The 11,543-nt window shown below is 39.7% G+C and overlaps 1 protein-coding gene and 1 long non-coding RNA gene across 3 annotated transcripts in view; one reads left to right on the forward strand and one right to left on the reverse strand.

Moving 5' to 3' along the window:
- Prkg1 (protein kinase cGMP-dependent 1) overlaps positions 1 to 11,543 on the reverse strand; it is a 1,233,235-nt gene that overhangs the window by 877,116 nt on the left and 344,576 nt on the right. The window lies entirely within an intron of this gene.
- The window catches only part of LOC120097454 (uncharacterized), a 63,292-nt gene that overhangs the window by 34,861 nt on the left and 16,888 nt on the right, over positions 1 to 11,543 (forward strand). The window contains exons 4-6 of the long non-coding RNA XR_005494862.2: positions 4,499 to 4,612; positions 6,534 to 6,688; positions 6,992 to 7,062. This is a non-coding gene — a long non-coding RNA (uncharacterized LOC120097454). The remainder of the gene's footprint in view (positions 1 to 4,498; positions 4,613 to 6,533; positions 6,689 to 6,991; positions 7,063 to 11,543) is intronic.

Here is an 11,543-nt window from a genome sequence, read left to right on the forward strand (position 1 = left end):
CCTCTACTACACAAATGAAACGAACAGCTTCTGGAAGGAATCAAGTCAGGAACTCAGATCATAGCCAGCACAGAAGTGTTCACCATGATTTCGTGGCTGTGATTATAGGACACTAAGGCTCACCTCCCCCTTATTTCCATGATATTTGTGTTCCTTTGATTTTAATTATCTGGCACCATCCTGCCTTTGTCATTTCACTGGCAATGAAGCTTATTTAGAACAGGAGATATGAATTATACTTTTCCAAAATTATCTACCTAATTTAGTAGTTCTTTGTATATCTTATTTTCAAGAGTCCTTAGAATGGATCCATCTTAAATCCACACATACATACAGAATGTGAAGTCAAAATAAGTGATTTCCTATTTTCTCCATATAAAATACTAACATCCCTTCTTTGGGGTTTGGAAAAGAATATGTCTTAACAAATAATCTGTGCTTTTACAATTAGGTTAGAGATGAGTTAGAGGGAGGGAGGGAAGGAGGGAGGGAGGGAGGAAGAGAGAGGCTCACCTTGACAACAGATGAGTGTACACATAACTCACTCATAATATTTCACTGAATATGAGACGTAATCAGTAGCTGTCCACATGAATCTGGTTTACTGGCAAAAGTCCTGATCAGCAGACACATCTAGAGCACTTCATAGAGAGTATTTTATCCTCAAGGCTGGAAAATTCTCATTGATAGGGGGTGATGAGACATTGCTTAGATTACCTTGATACAAGATTGAATATTGGATGGTGGGCCTGGCTTTGGTAAGAAATTAATGAATATCACATCATCACAGGGTCAGGTGCACTATTGCCAATTAGAATAAATTACACCCTTCAAGTTCTGGATTCTGCACACTCACAATGCATATGGTTTTATTTTTCCTTTAATAACTTAGAAACTATGTCTTGAAGGAAGAAAAAAAGGAACAGAGAAGCTTAAAAGGCCCTCCACAGATAAGGAAATTCAAAGGTAACAAATAAATCATGCTGAGATGACTGTAGCTTGCATCACTCAGCCTTTCATACTGATGTGTTACATCAGAGAAGGATGTAGGTTAGAAGGCAGGTTAAGCAATGATACAAAGATCAGACTTGGGGTTGGGAATTTAGCCCAGTGGTAGAGCGCTTGTCTAGCAAGCGCAAGGCCCTGGGTTCGGTCCCCAGCTCGGAAAAAAAAAAAGAAAAGAAAAAAGATCAGACTTCCTGAGGCTTACTACCAGTAAGGACCAGAGTCAGGAGGAGGGCCACATGCTAAGGATTTAGTCAGACTAATAAGACAAACGGAGAACTTTTCTCCTAATGGCGTAGGGCATAATGGGGGATTCTCTCAAAGGCTTGGTCAATGTTTCTGCTGGTGGCATTCATTCTTGAAAATGAAAGCAAAGGTAAAATTACTGAGTATTAAGGAGGTTTTGGTTTTGATTGGGTTGATTAAGGTGTAAAGGAAATTATTTCTTGGAAAAGTTGACTTTTATTGTGGAAACGTGCACATTTCATGTGCTGCAAAGTTTAAGATTCCACTGAAGCACTGTTAACAGGGGAAACAACAATGATCTAATGATCTAGTAGAGTCTGAGGGTGCTAGCCACTGAGTAAACTTAGTGTAAAAAGTTTAAGACATTCTGATGAAGTGTGTTAGTCACATTTCAAATGCTGATTCTGAATGACTTTCTTTCTTTCTTTTTTTTTTAAAGATTTATTTATTTAATGTATCCGAGTACACTGTAGCTGTCTTCAGACACACCAGAAGAGGGCATCAGGTTACATTACAGATGGTTGTGAGCCATCATGTGATTGCTGGGATTTGAATTCAGGACCTCTGGAAGGGCAGTCATCGCTCTTAACCACTGAGCCATCTCTCCAGCCCCTCCAAATGACTTTCTTTTGCTATCTCTCATTTGACTTGTATGTTTTATCAAGATGTTATAAATTTAGCCCATGAATTTCCCTTTTAGTATAAAATAGAGTTTATTCAGGATATGGGGAGGGGAATTAAGAATAGTAGGGGCAGAGAGAGAGAGAGAGAGAGAGAGAGAGAGGAAGAGGAGGAGGAGAGAAGGGAAGGGAAGAGAAGGGAAGAGAAGGGAAGAGAAGAGAAGAGAAGAGAATAGAAGAGAAGAGAAGAGAAGGAGTAGAGGAGTAGAGGCTGGCCATAAGTATGTGGGAAGAGATGGGGGGAGGGAATGGGGAGAGTGGGGGGAAGAGAGGAGCAAGAGAGAAAGTGGGCAAAAGAGAATAAGAGAGCAAGAGGGAGCAAGAGCCACATGGATCTTTCTATTTCTTAAGCTACAACAGAGAGAGTGCCAGTAGAACATGTGTAGCCAGGTAGAGAAGTTTTCATCTTGTATCTAGAGATATGAATAACCATGTTCAAGTGAAAACCCCAAAGCAAAGGAAAAAACACCTTGAAAGCCAATGACGAATGAGTACATATTCACCAAAAATAGCATGTTTGTTTTCCCTACTGTGGGAGGTGCTGCCCAGCTGATTTTATTGTCAAACAAGTCATTCATGAAGTCAGGTTTCCTAGAGGTAGGAAATGCTTTGAAAACGGAAGTGTTTGAACTATCAGCTCTTTGTTAAGGGAGAACACCACACGTAGTCAACTTTTGCCTGACACCTCCTGTCTTCCTTTTTAAGGGATACTTCATATCTTTATTTAATGTGTATGCATGTATATATGTATATTCATGGGTATTCCAGTTCATGTGCATGCGTGCACATGTATGTGTGGAGGCTGGAGGATAACTTCAAGTGTCATTATCAGGAATTTCACATACATCCTTAGAGACAGAATCTCATCAACCTGGAGCTGACCAACTAGGATCTGGCTGTCCAGCAAGCACCAGAGGGTCCTCTGTTTCTGCCTCTCAACACCTGAATGACAAGTGTGCACCATCATGCCCAGTTTTTCTCTTGGACCCCTAGGATTGAACTCAAGTCTCTGCTATGTAAAGTAGGGATTTACCAATGGAGCTGTGTCTCCAGTACACAGTGCTAATATCAATAGGACATTCACTCGTTACCATCTACCCAAGCCTGGTTTCACACAAATGTGTCTCTTATTTAGAAAGATAGTGTTTGTATGGCTCTGGTAATCACGGGGTCAGGGGTAGCATGTACTTTAAGTTCTCTTAGGAGCAGATACAGTTGTTCTTACAGCTTGTCTTCCTAAGAAAGCATGTGGCTTCCAGGGTCATGAGTAATCATCAACACACATGAAAATAACCCGACTCAGGATGCCTATATTGAGAGAGCCAAAATAACCCCATCCTTCCCAATCTCACCCAGCTGCTGATAGTATAAAACATGAAAGCTACTTCATACCTAGAAAATAAATTTTCTTACTAGACAGGCAAATTTTGCCATTTAAGTTTCAACTGTTCCATTCTTTCCTGGAGGAAAAAAATCTGAAGAGAGTAACAAAATCCTCATTTAACTTACAAGGATATCTCAGGAACAGGGAGAAAGCTGGATATGGTCAAGACAAACTAGACTTCAAAATCTGTGATCTATCTTTACTTTATAAATGGAAAGTGTCATCTACCATCAAAAGTGCTTTGGGGCTGTCAAATTCATTGAAGTTATACTTATGTCAAAAACGCCATCTTGAAAGTGAGAAAAGTGAATGGATGTTTTGTGTGTGTATGTGTGTGTGTGTGTGTGTGTGTGTGTGTGTGTGTGTGTGTGTGATAAAACAGGCAACACCACGAGGCATTAAAACCTCCAAAATCACCCATCCTTAGAATTCAGTAAACCACAAAATATGTCTCCCTGGCCCTCAAGTTAGTAATTTTGCAATCAAAGGTCACATTACATAATTGCTTGACTCCATTTCCATAGCAGCATTCCCTCAAAATTCAATTTCAAAATATCTGCTGGCCTGCTTGGCTCAGTCTTCTTTTCTTTGTTTAGACGTGGGAATAATCACTATTCCTCATGACCCACCCTGCTATAAAGCTATTAGTCCTAAATATTAATTTGGAAACAACACATGACTTTAAATCCATGTTTTAAATGAATATCATAGATGTAAGTGGTCACTTTTCAAGGCTGTTTCCTTTATGTTTTGTTGACTCTATGTCAACTTGAAATTTGGAGGAAATAACCAGAGACCATACCTATACAGTGATGACCAGCCAGCATCTTAGAATTTAGACTTCTATTATCAGGTGTAATTTCTACCAAACACACTTTTTAAGGACAACTGCAGGAAACATCACACCCAGGGCAAGCTAACAGTCATGAAATGACTGTGGAACAGTTTATCATACCAACAGGTTATCTATAGTACAAGGCAAGTTAAATAAAACAGAGAATTAAGAGCCTTGGGGCTGTCATTTCATACATGAATACAACCCACACCCATGCTACTCTGTCAAAGAAGCAATAGTCACTTCCCCTACAAAATCAAGTGCAAGATGAGAATTCATGGTTAAGTCTTTCTCAGTTGCCTATGCAGAAACTTTACTAGAATCAGCTTGCTTTTCTCTTTGCTTGAGCTGTTCTCCCTCGGTCACAACCTGGATCCCCTGCCACAAAGGACAGTCTCCAGTACTTGGAAGTGAACAAATGAAACTCAAGGTCTCCTGGTGTCCTTGAAGCTCTTGCCAAAGGTAGGAAAAGTCACTTTGCTTCTTGGCTTATTTCAAGTTGTTTCTCCCAAATGAAGACCAGCTTGAGACTTTCAGTGTGGTCAAGTAAGGACAAGGTAGTCTCAAAGTTGGTTGTGAGGTGCTTAAAACTGCGAACGGCCACAGGAAGTTGCTCATTTGCTCTCAACTGACTTCCTAGTTGCTAACTGTATTTCCCGTGGTTTAGGTTTAGGTCAGAATTACAGTTCCTATGGCAGTGTCCAACCCATTCTGTTCGGTTTTGATTAATAATTACTTACATTACTGATGAGTCAAAATCTATTACTTGGCCACTACTTAGAAAATGTCACAAACTGAAGGACCACAGAGAGGGAAAAGAAAAGTGAGTGTATAGCAACAAGGAGATGTGGAAGAATTGATGACTTATTCAAGGGGCAAGTTGATTTTGATGTTAGAAAGACTGGACAAAAAGATCGTTTATTATAGATTTTATTGAATACTTTGTGTTCTAAGATTTCATATATTTAACTCTTTCTAGTTTAAAGGCTATGTTCCACCCTGAACAACTAATTATTGTTTTGGAAGCCACTAAAAGCAACCCTTGGAGAGGTAGACTAATTAGTGTACCTATTAGTTTGTAACTATTAAAATAACAAAGTGTGTGTGTGTGTGTGTGTGTGTGTGTGTGTGTATACATTTGCAAAAGTGCTCTATAAATCTCCGTGGTTTTATTGTGCGTGCGGTCTGTAGACCACTTAGTGTGAAATGCAATTTACACTGATTCTTCAGGGCCAAAGGGATCACACAATTACCTGGACTTGCTAATTTAGCATTTTATAGTAAATTGCTCATATTCAGTGTTTATTTCCCCCTGTGGCAACAGTATTCCACCATAGGGACACAAACTACATAGTAATACCACAAACTCTTCACACCTTCAATTTAACATTACATTTTAAAAGCTGTGGGGGAAAATGGGGACATCTTGTACCCTTATTACCCACTAGATCCCTACCGCTGTCTTGTGAAGCTATTGAGGATGGCACTCACTTGACCCCGGTTGTATCTGCTAGCACCATTGTGTAGGTGGAGCACCTGAGGCTTGGCGAGCTGACATCATATCCAAATCCAATCATAATGTTTAAGCTTTGTGTGGGCTGAGAGTGGAGAAATGCTCAGAAGAAAGACAGGTAACTTTACCGTTTAAAACAAAGTCCTAATGTATGTGATCCAGTCTTTGTCTTTGGTATAAAAATGTCACCCTTTGTAAACATGTAAAGACAGGTAAAGATAGATACGTGTCACATCAGGACACCCAGCTACCTCGCGGAGGGTTGCGTTCCTGGAAATGCATTCCGGGGATGCAGAGGTTCGAACTTCAGTTTGCCTTCATTGTCTCTGGCTGGGTGGCCAGGGGGCCTAGACTCAATCCTGTTTCACTCCCTCCATACTATGAGGCTCAGTGAGAAAAGCACTTTTGCATGTGGTGGAGCATGTCTTTAATCCCATCACTTGGGAGGCAATCTCTGTGAGTTCAAAGCCAGCCTAATCTACAGATCTAGCTCCAGGACAGTCAGGGCTGTTACACAGAGAAACCTTGTCTCAAAAGACAGACAGACAGACAGACAGACAGACAGACAGGCAGGCAGGCAGGCAGACAAGGAGGGAGGGAGGGAAGGAGATGGACACAGAGAGGGAGGGAGAGGGAGAGGTGGCGGGAGGAAAATAGCACTCTGCTCTTTTATAGATTTTTGTGAAGTCTTTATATTGTAAAAGGCTAAAAAAATTACTTAAGAACTATATATCTTTTTAACAGTATTACCATTTTAAGCAATCATACAGGTTATACTATAACTATGAAATTAAAGTATTACAAATACTAGATACATTTTAAATGAGGAAATAAAAATGATACCAAACGATGTCATCATGTTTTTGACAGCTGTTTTTCATTGGTGACTGGCACCATACACAGATTAAGCAAATGAAACTCCCGAATGCCTGCTGTTCTGAGACGTACTGTAACACAAACAACCATGCGAAATGGACACCATACAGGCTGGCCTGTATTAGACCTGCTGACCCAGTGGCAGTCAGGTAAGGTATATGCAAACTCATGCTGCTGTGACCATGGGGTAAAAATCCAGCTGGTAAAGTAGTTCAGCCCACTGGAAATCAACTGTAACTTCTCTCTACAGTCGAGGTTTGGTCTTTACTGCTGCATTCTTAGGTAGTATGACCGCAAGTCTCCTTGCTTTTTAAGTATCTATATTTCTGATGACTACAGCCCTACTGAACTTTAGTCAAAAGGTTTAATGTTTTTACAAGCCAAAAGACAGTAATGAAGACAAGTATCCAGAGACTAAACCATGTTTTCTGTTCCTCATGTTTCACAAACAGAACTGTTGTACTTCTGGCAAAGAGGCCATAGTGGAATCACCAGAGGACTGGAACACACACAGCCATGTTGGGTATTTGTCTTCATTCCCCATTGTAGTATTTAAGATACTCACTTTTTAACTGAATAATATAAACTAACTGTAATGTTGGTGACAAAAGATTATAGAAAGTAGAGAGAATGAAAATTTAATTGTACCTAAACAGACTGGAAGGTAAACTGCCAACCAAACATGTTGACTCGGGACTCTGGTACAGACTGAAGAATTCTTCCAGAAATTTTCAATTGAAAAACAAAAAGGTTCCTGATACTGACTCTCGTTTGGAAATAGTTTGTTGTTCTGATTTTTAATTTCACATTTTGAAAAGTTTTGTAACATCGTGACCTTGCTATGGTATTTCTCTGTCTGAAAGGTGAAAACAAGATCAAGCCATTTCTTCTAATCCTTTAAAACCTCTCGCTACAGAATTGGGTTTTCTAATCTGAAAATGATAATCCCTTGTAAGGTAGGTTGGACACAACCACCTCCTGTCAAGCACTTTCATAAACTCCTTTCCCTTACTGACCACGCATTCAAAAGTATCTCTTGGGAGTCCTCATCTCATTCAAGACAAGAGAGAGTGTTTACTATGTAAACAGATTATGACTGAACTCAAAGTCTCTAAGACGAAAAGGCTTCCCCTATCTCTCCTTAATCTCACTCTTATCACTGGTACTGAACAGTCCACCCTTAGTACTCTTGTGCTCCTTACTAACAGACAACGTCCCCTGTAGAATACTGAGTGCCCAGAGAGAAACTTGGCACATTAAATCACGTGGAGCTATAACAACAGGAAATGAACTGGGGACAGACTTTGTACTGTGAGTTTTTAGAGAAGGTATTTTAAATCCCCAGCTGTGACAACTGTCTAGGGATGGCCAGACATATGGGAATCTTGGGGTGTCAGACATAGCAGGGGACCCACACAGGTCAGGAGAGAAGGTAAATCTGAAGACACAAGCTTTACCATTGTCTGTTGTCTTTGTTTTGCACAATCTGTCTACCACTGGCTGTTAATTTTCCGTTGAATTTTACAAATCTCAGAAAAACTACCACCACCAACAACAACAAAAAACAAATCAAAACAGAAACTCTGTCTTTCATTTTCTGAAGATGGCTATATAAGAATGTTATTCGTTGAAATATATCATTTATTAAATAGGTGGTACCATTCATAAAATTAGAGTATCCCCCATGTTTACAAGCCCCTTCTCTCTTTTAATTAACTTCAAGTCAAGTTAACACAAGAAAAATACACTTGAGGCTATGCCCTGTGACCATAAAATATGGATACTTTATGAAAATTTGCTCAGTTTTTCTCCAAGTGCATAACACAGAGGTTCTGGATGGATGGATATTCTGAATTAATTAATGGAAAAGGAACAGGGGTAATTTTTATTCCTCAACAAGCTGCACAGGAGTCTATGCAAAATTTAGAGTGACTTAGAGGAAACCTTGGTATTCAACCTTCTTGGTTGAAAAATTGGCCTTTACTCCACCCAGATTATCTCATTCACCGTTTTGCAGGCATGTATTTTGACTTTAGAATTTCTCTGTGCTTTTCTACTGACCATTATAGCCCTGAACTTTCAAGAGCTATTTTCCCAGGCATTTCAAGGCACAAAGTCAGGTAGTATCCAAAATCAGACAGCTTTTAAAAAAGACGATGAGGAGTGTGTTAGTTTGGATCAAAAGTGATTTGTTATAGCAATTTCTTCTACTAGTAGAGTATTATACTTGATTCTTGATCTGAACATGACTTTGAAATTTAAACCCAATGGCTTTTTAGGCCCTGAATCTTCATGTATGTTTAGTATGCCTTATAGTAGCAGGTAATTTTAAAGGCAATAAACATTTGGATATCTGTAGTCATACAAGAAGCAAATAAAAATACAGTCTTTCCATAGATTAAACAGAGAGGGAAGGACTTTAAGATATGAAATGGTTACAACTGAGTTTGGACAAGCTTCTACTTCCATTGTCTTTTAAACATAACAAATTTGAGGAAAGATCTCTCCACCTATTGGAGAGGGATAAGCATGTAAGAATAGTAGTTTAGGTCACCCATGGAGAATTTTAGAAAGCCATGGAGTTCTTTGCCATAAATTTCTTGGAATACAAAATTCCTTTAACCTGACACAATACAACAAAGGCTAATGGTATGAAAGTGATTTGGACCAACTGGTCTAGTCCAGAAAGCCAAGGGATATTTTCTTTGAGAGCAATTCTCCTGTAAAACTGCTACAAAGCCTTGCTATCCTGGCAGCAGCTTTTAGTCCATTGAAAAAATAAATAAAGCCTTTCCACATGGCACTGATAAAAGGAAAGGGCCAGAGAAAGGCCTGAAAGAGTAAAGTCCCATTCAGAGAGACTTCTCTGTGGGAAATTATCACAGACAAATAGAGATGGATGAGTTAGAATATTATTCAGGATTCTGACAACAGCTGGTACGATACCACACTCCACAGTGTCTCCTGACATGACACTTCATGAGGACGTTAGTATAGTGACACTGAGGGCTGCATGGCTATCTCAGAAGACATCAGTGTTCTGCTTCCCATAAGAAACCAACTCAGCTCTACAACAGAACATGACCTATAGCTCATTACATGCAAGTGAGTATAACTGCATATGACTATAGGGCTATACATATGCCAAATGTAATAAAAGTTATATAGAGGTGATAATGCCCAAATGATATGCTTATTTAATTCTTCTCTTGTCCAAATTAGTGATTATTTTAAAACATTCAGCGCTCTCAGTATGGACTTACATGTTGCAAAGCCATGGGTCAGACTCTATCTGGCTACCCATAAGGTATTCTCAGAAATGGCCATACCCCGAGACCTAACATGAAGAGCTAGAGTCTATGAAAGAAATTATATTTTAAATGTTAAAGACTTCTGAATGTATCATATAGAAAAAGGAGCTTAAAATTATACTGTGACAAAATTTAAGACCCCTTAAGGGCACTCCATTTCCCTAATTTATGAGTAGGTAACTACCTGGGTCGGTGCAGCTGAGGGCTTTCAAACCCTGACCTATTAGTAGGCAGCGTATTTCTCAGGGCAGTCATACTTCATTCTGACACTCCTCAGTTACTCTCCAGGACAAAGGTGACATTTCTCTACATATCCTCTGTGGTCAGTCTGTGAAAATCGTTTTACAAAAGAGGTACAAACTAACTTCTGGACTCTATTAACATTTCAAGGCTAGGTCTTTTTATGACTTTAATTTCTAACTGAATCCTAACGCCATTAGTCAGGTACCCCCCAAGCTCCAGCTTTGTCTGGGAGAATAAAGCTGAGTACATACTAACAATAACTTCCTTAAAATCAGGGAACTAAATGTTCCCAGTGGCCATGTATATCTATAGTAGTATGGCACTTTATTCTGCAGAAATACCCAGGAGTGATTTGGGCCACTTTCACAGCCACTGCCCTTCAAGGGCAGCTAACTCATAAGTGATTGCTACCAATCCCCCTGCCACCAGACCTAAATATCCCTTCTCCCTTGCCATCTACCAAAGTCTGTTCGGTCAATGTCTGATGATCTATGTCATAAAGTACATTCTCACTACCACTTCGGACATTCTGCCAAGGTTTCACCCCACCACCTCCTCTTCTGCCATCAGAAGAGCCACCATATTTTGGAACGTTGAAAGGAAGGAACACTTCTATCAGAGAAGTAAGAAAGAATCCTGTGTAGGGTGCAGACACAAGGGCAGCAGATGCAGAAGGAAAGGCACGCTGAAAGATGTGCCAAGGAGCTGAGAGGATTTAGCAATTCACTGTGCTTTTCCCTCATCCCTCCGCACATCTACAGTCTCTGCCTCTGTCAGGATTTGTGAGAATTTTCAAATAACTCTTTTTTTAAATGTTTCCCCAGTAAAATTCATACAACAAGGAGAGACGGCCTGGATCACAGTCATTATTTTAAAATAAAAAAAATTTCAATTGTACCATAAAATAGCTCCAGAGTTGAACTGTCCAGCCCCTTCTGGCCTTCCTCAAATAACTCTTTTTTGAGACCAGGACATTTCTATGTAGTCCTGGTTGTCCTGGAACTTGTTATGTAGATCAAACTGGCCTCGAACTCACAGAGAACCTCCCACCTCCGCTTCCAGGGTGCTGGAATTAAAGGCACATGTCACTAGGTCTGGCACAAATGATTTTTCATTTCAATCATTTGTCACTTTCCTCTGATAGATTTTGGGTATTCCAGCATGCCTTCCTATTCTTTATTTCAAATGTATCTTGGCTTTATATTAGATTAAATATGACAAATCCAACGATCACTTATAATGTTATTTCTGTGGGAATAGAGCTCTGGAGGTACATATAATTGACTCTTGCAAATGATTTCATAGAACCTCCCATTCATAAACCAAAAGCCTGAATCTCTGAATTTCGATAACTTGCCATGGATCTAGGCATATGCTGGCTACTTCATTAGCTTGGCTGAGTCACACGGCATTGAATAACAACTTCTATGCTCCTTTAAAATAAAGTGGC

The sequence above is a fragment of the Rattus norvegicus genome, chromosome 1, assembly GCF_036323735.1.
Source record: "Rattus norvegicus strain BN/NHsdMcwi chromosome 1, GRCr8, whole genome shotgun sequence".
NCBI lineage: Eukaryota > Metazoa > Chordata > Mammalia > Rodentia > Muridae > Rattus > Rattus norvegicus.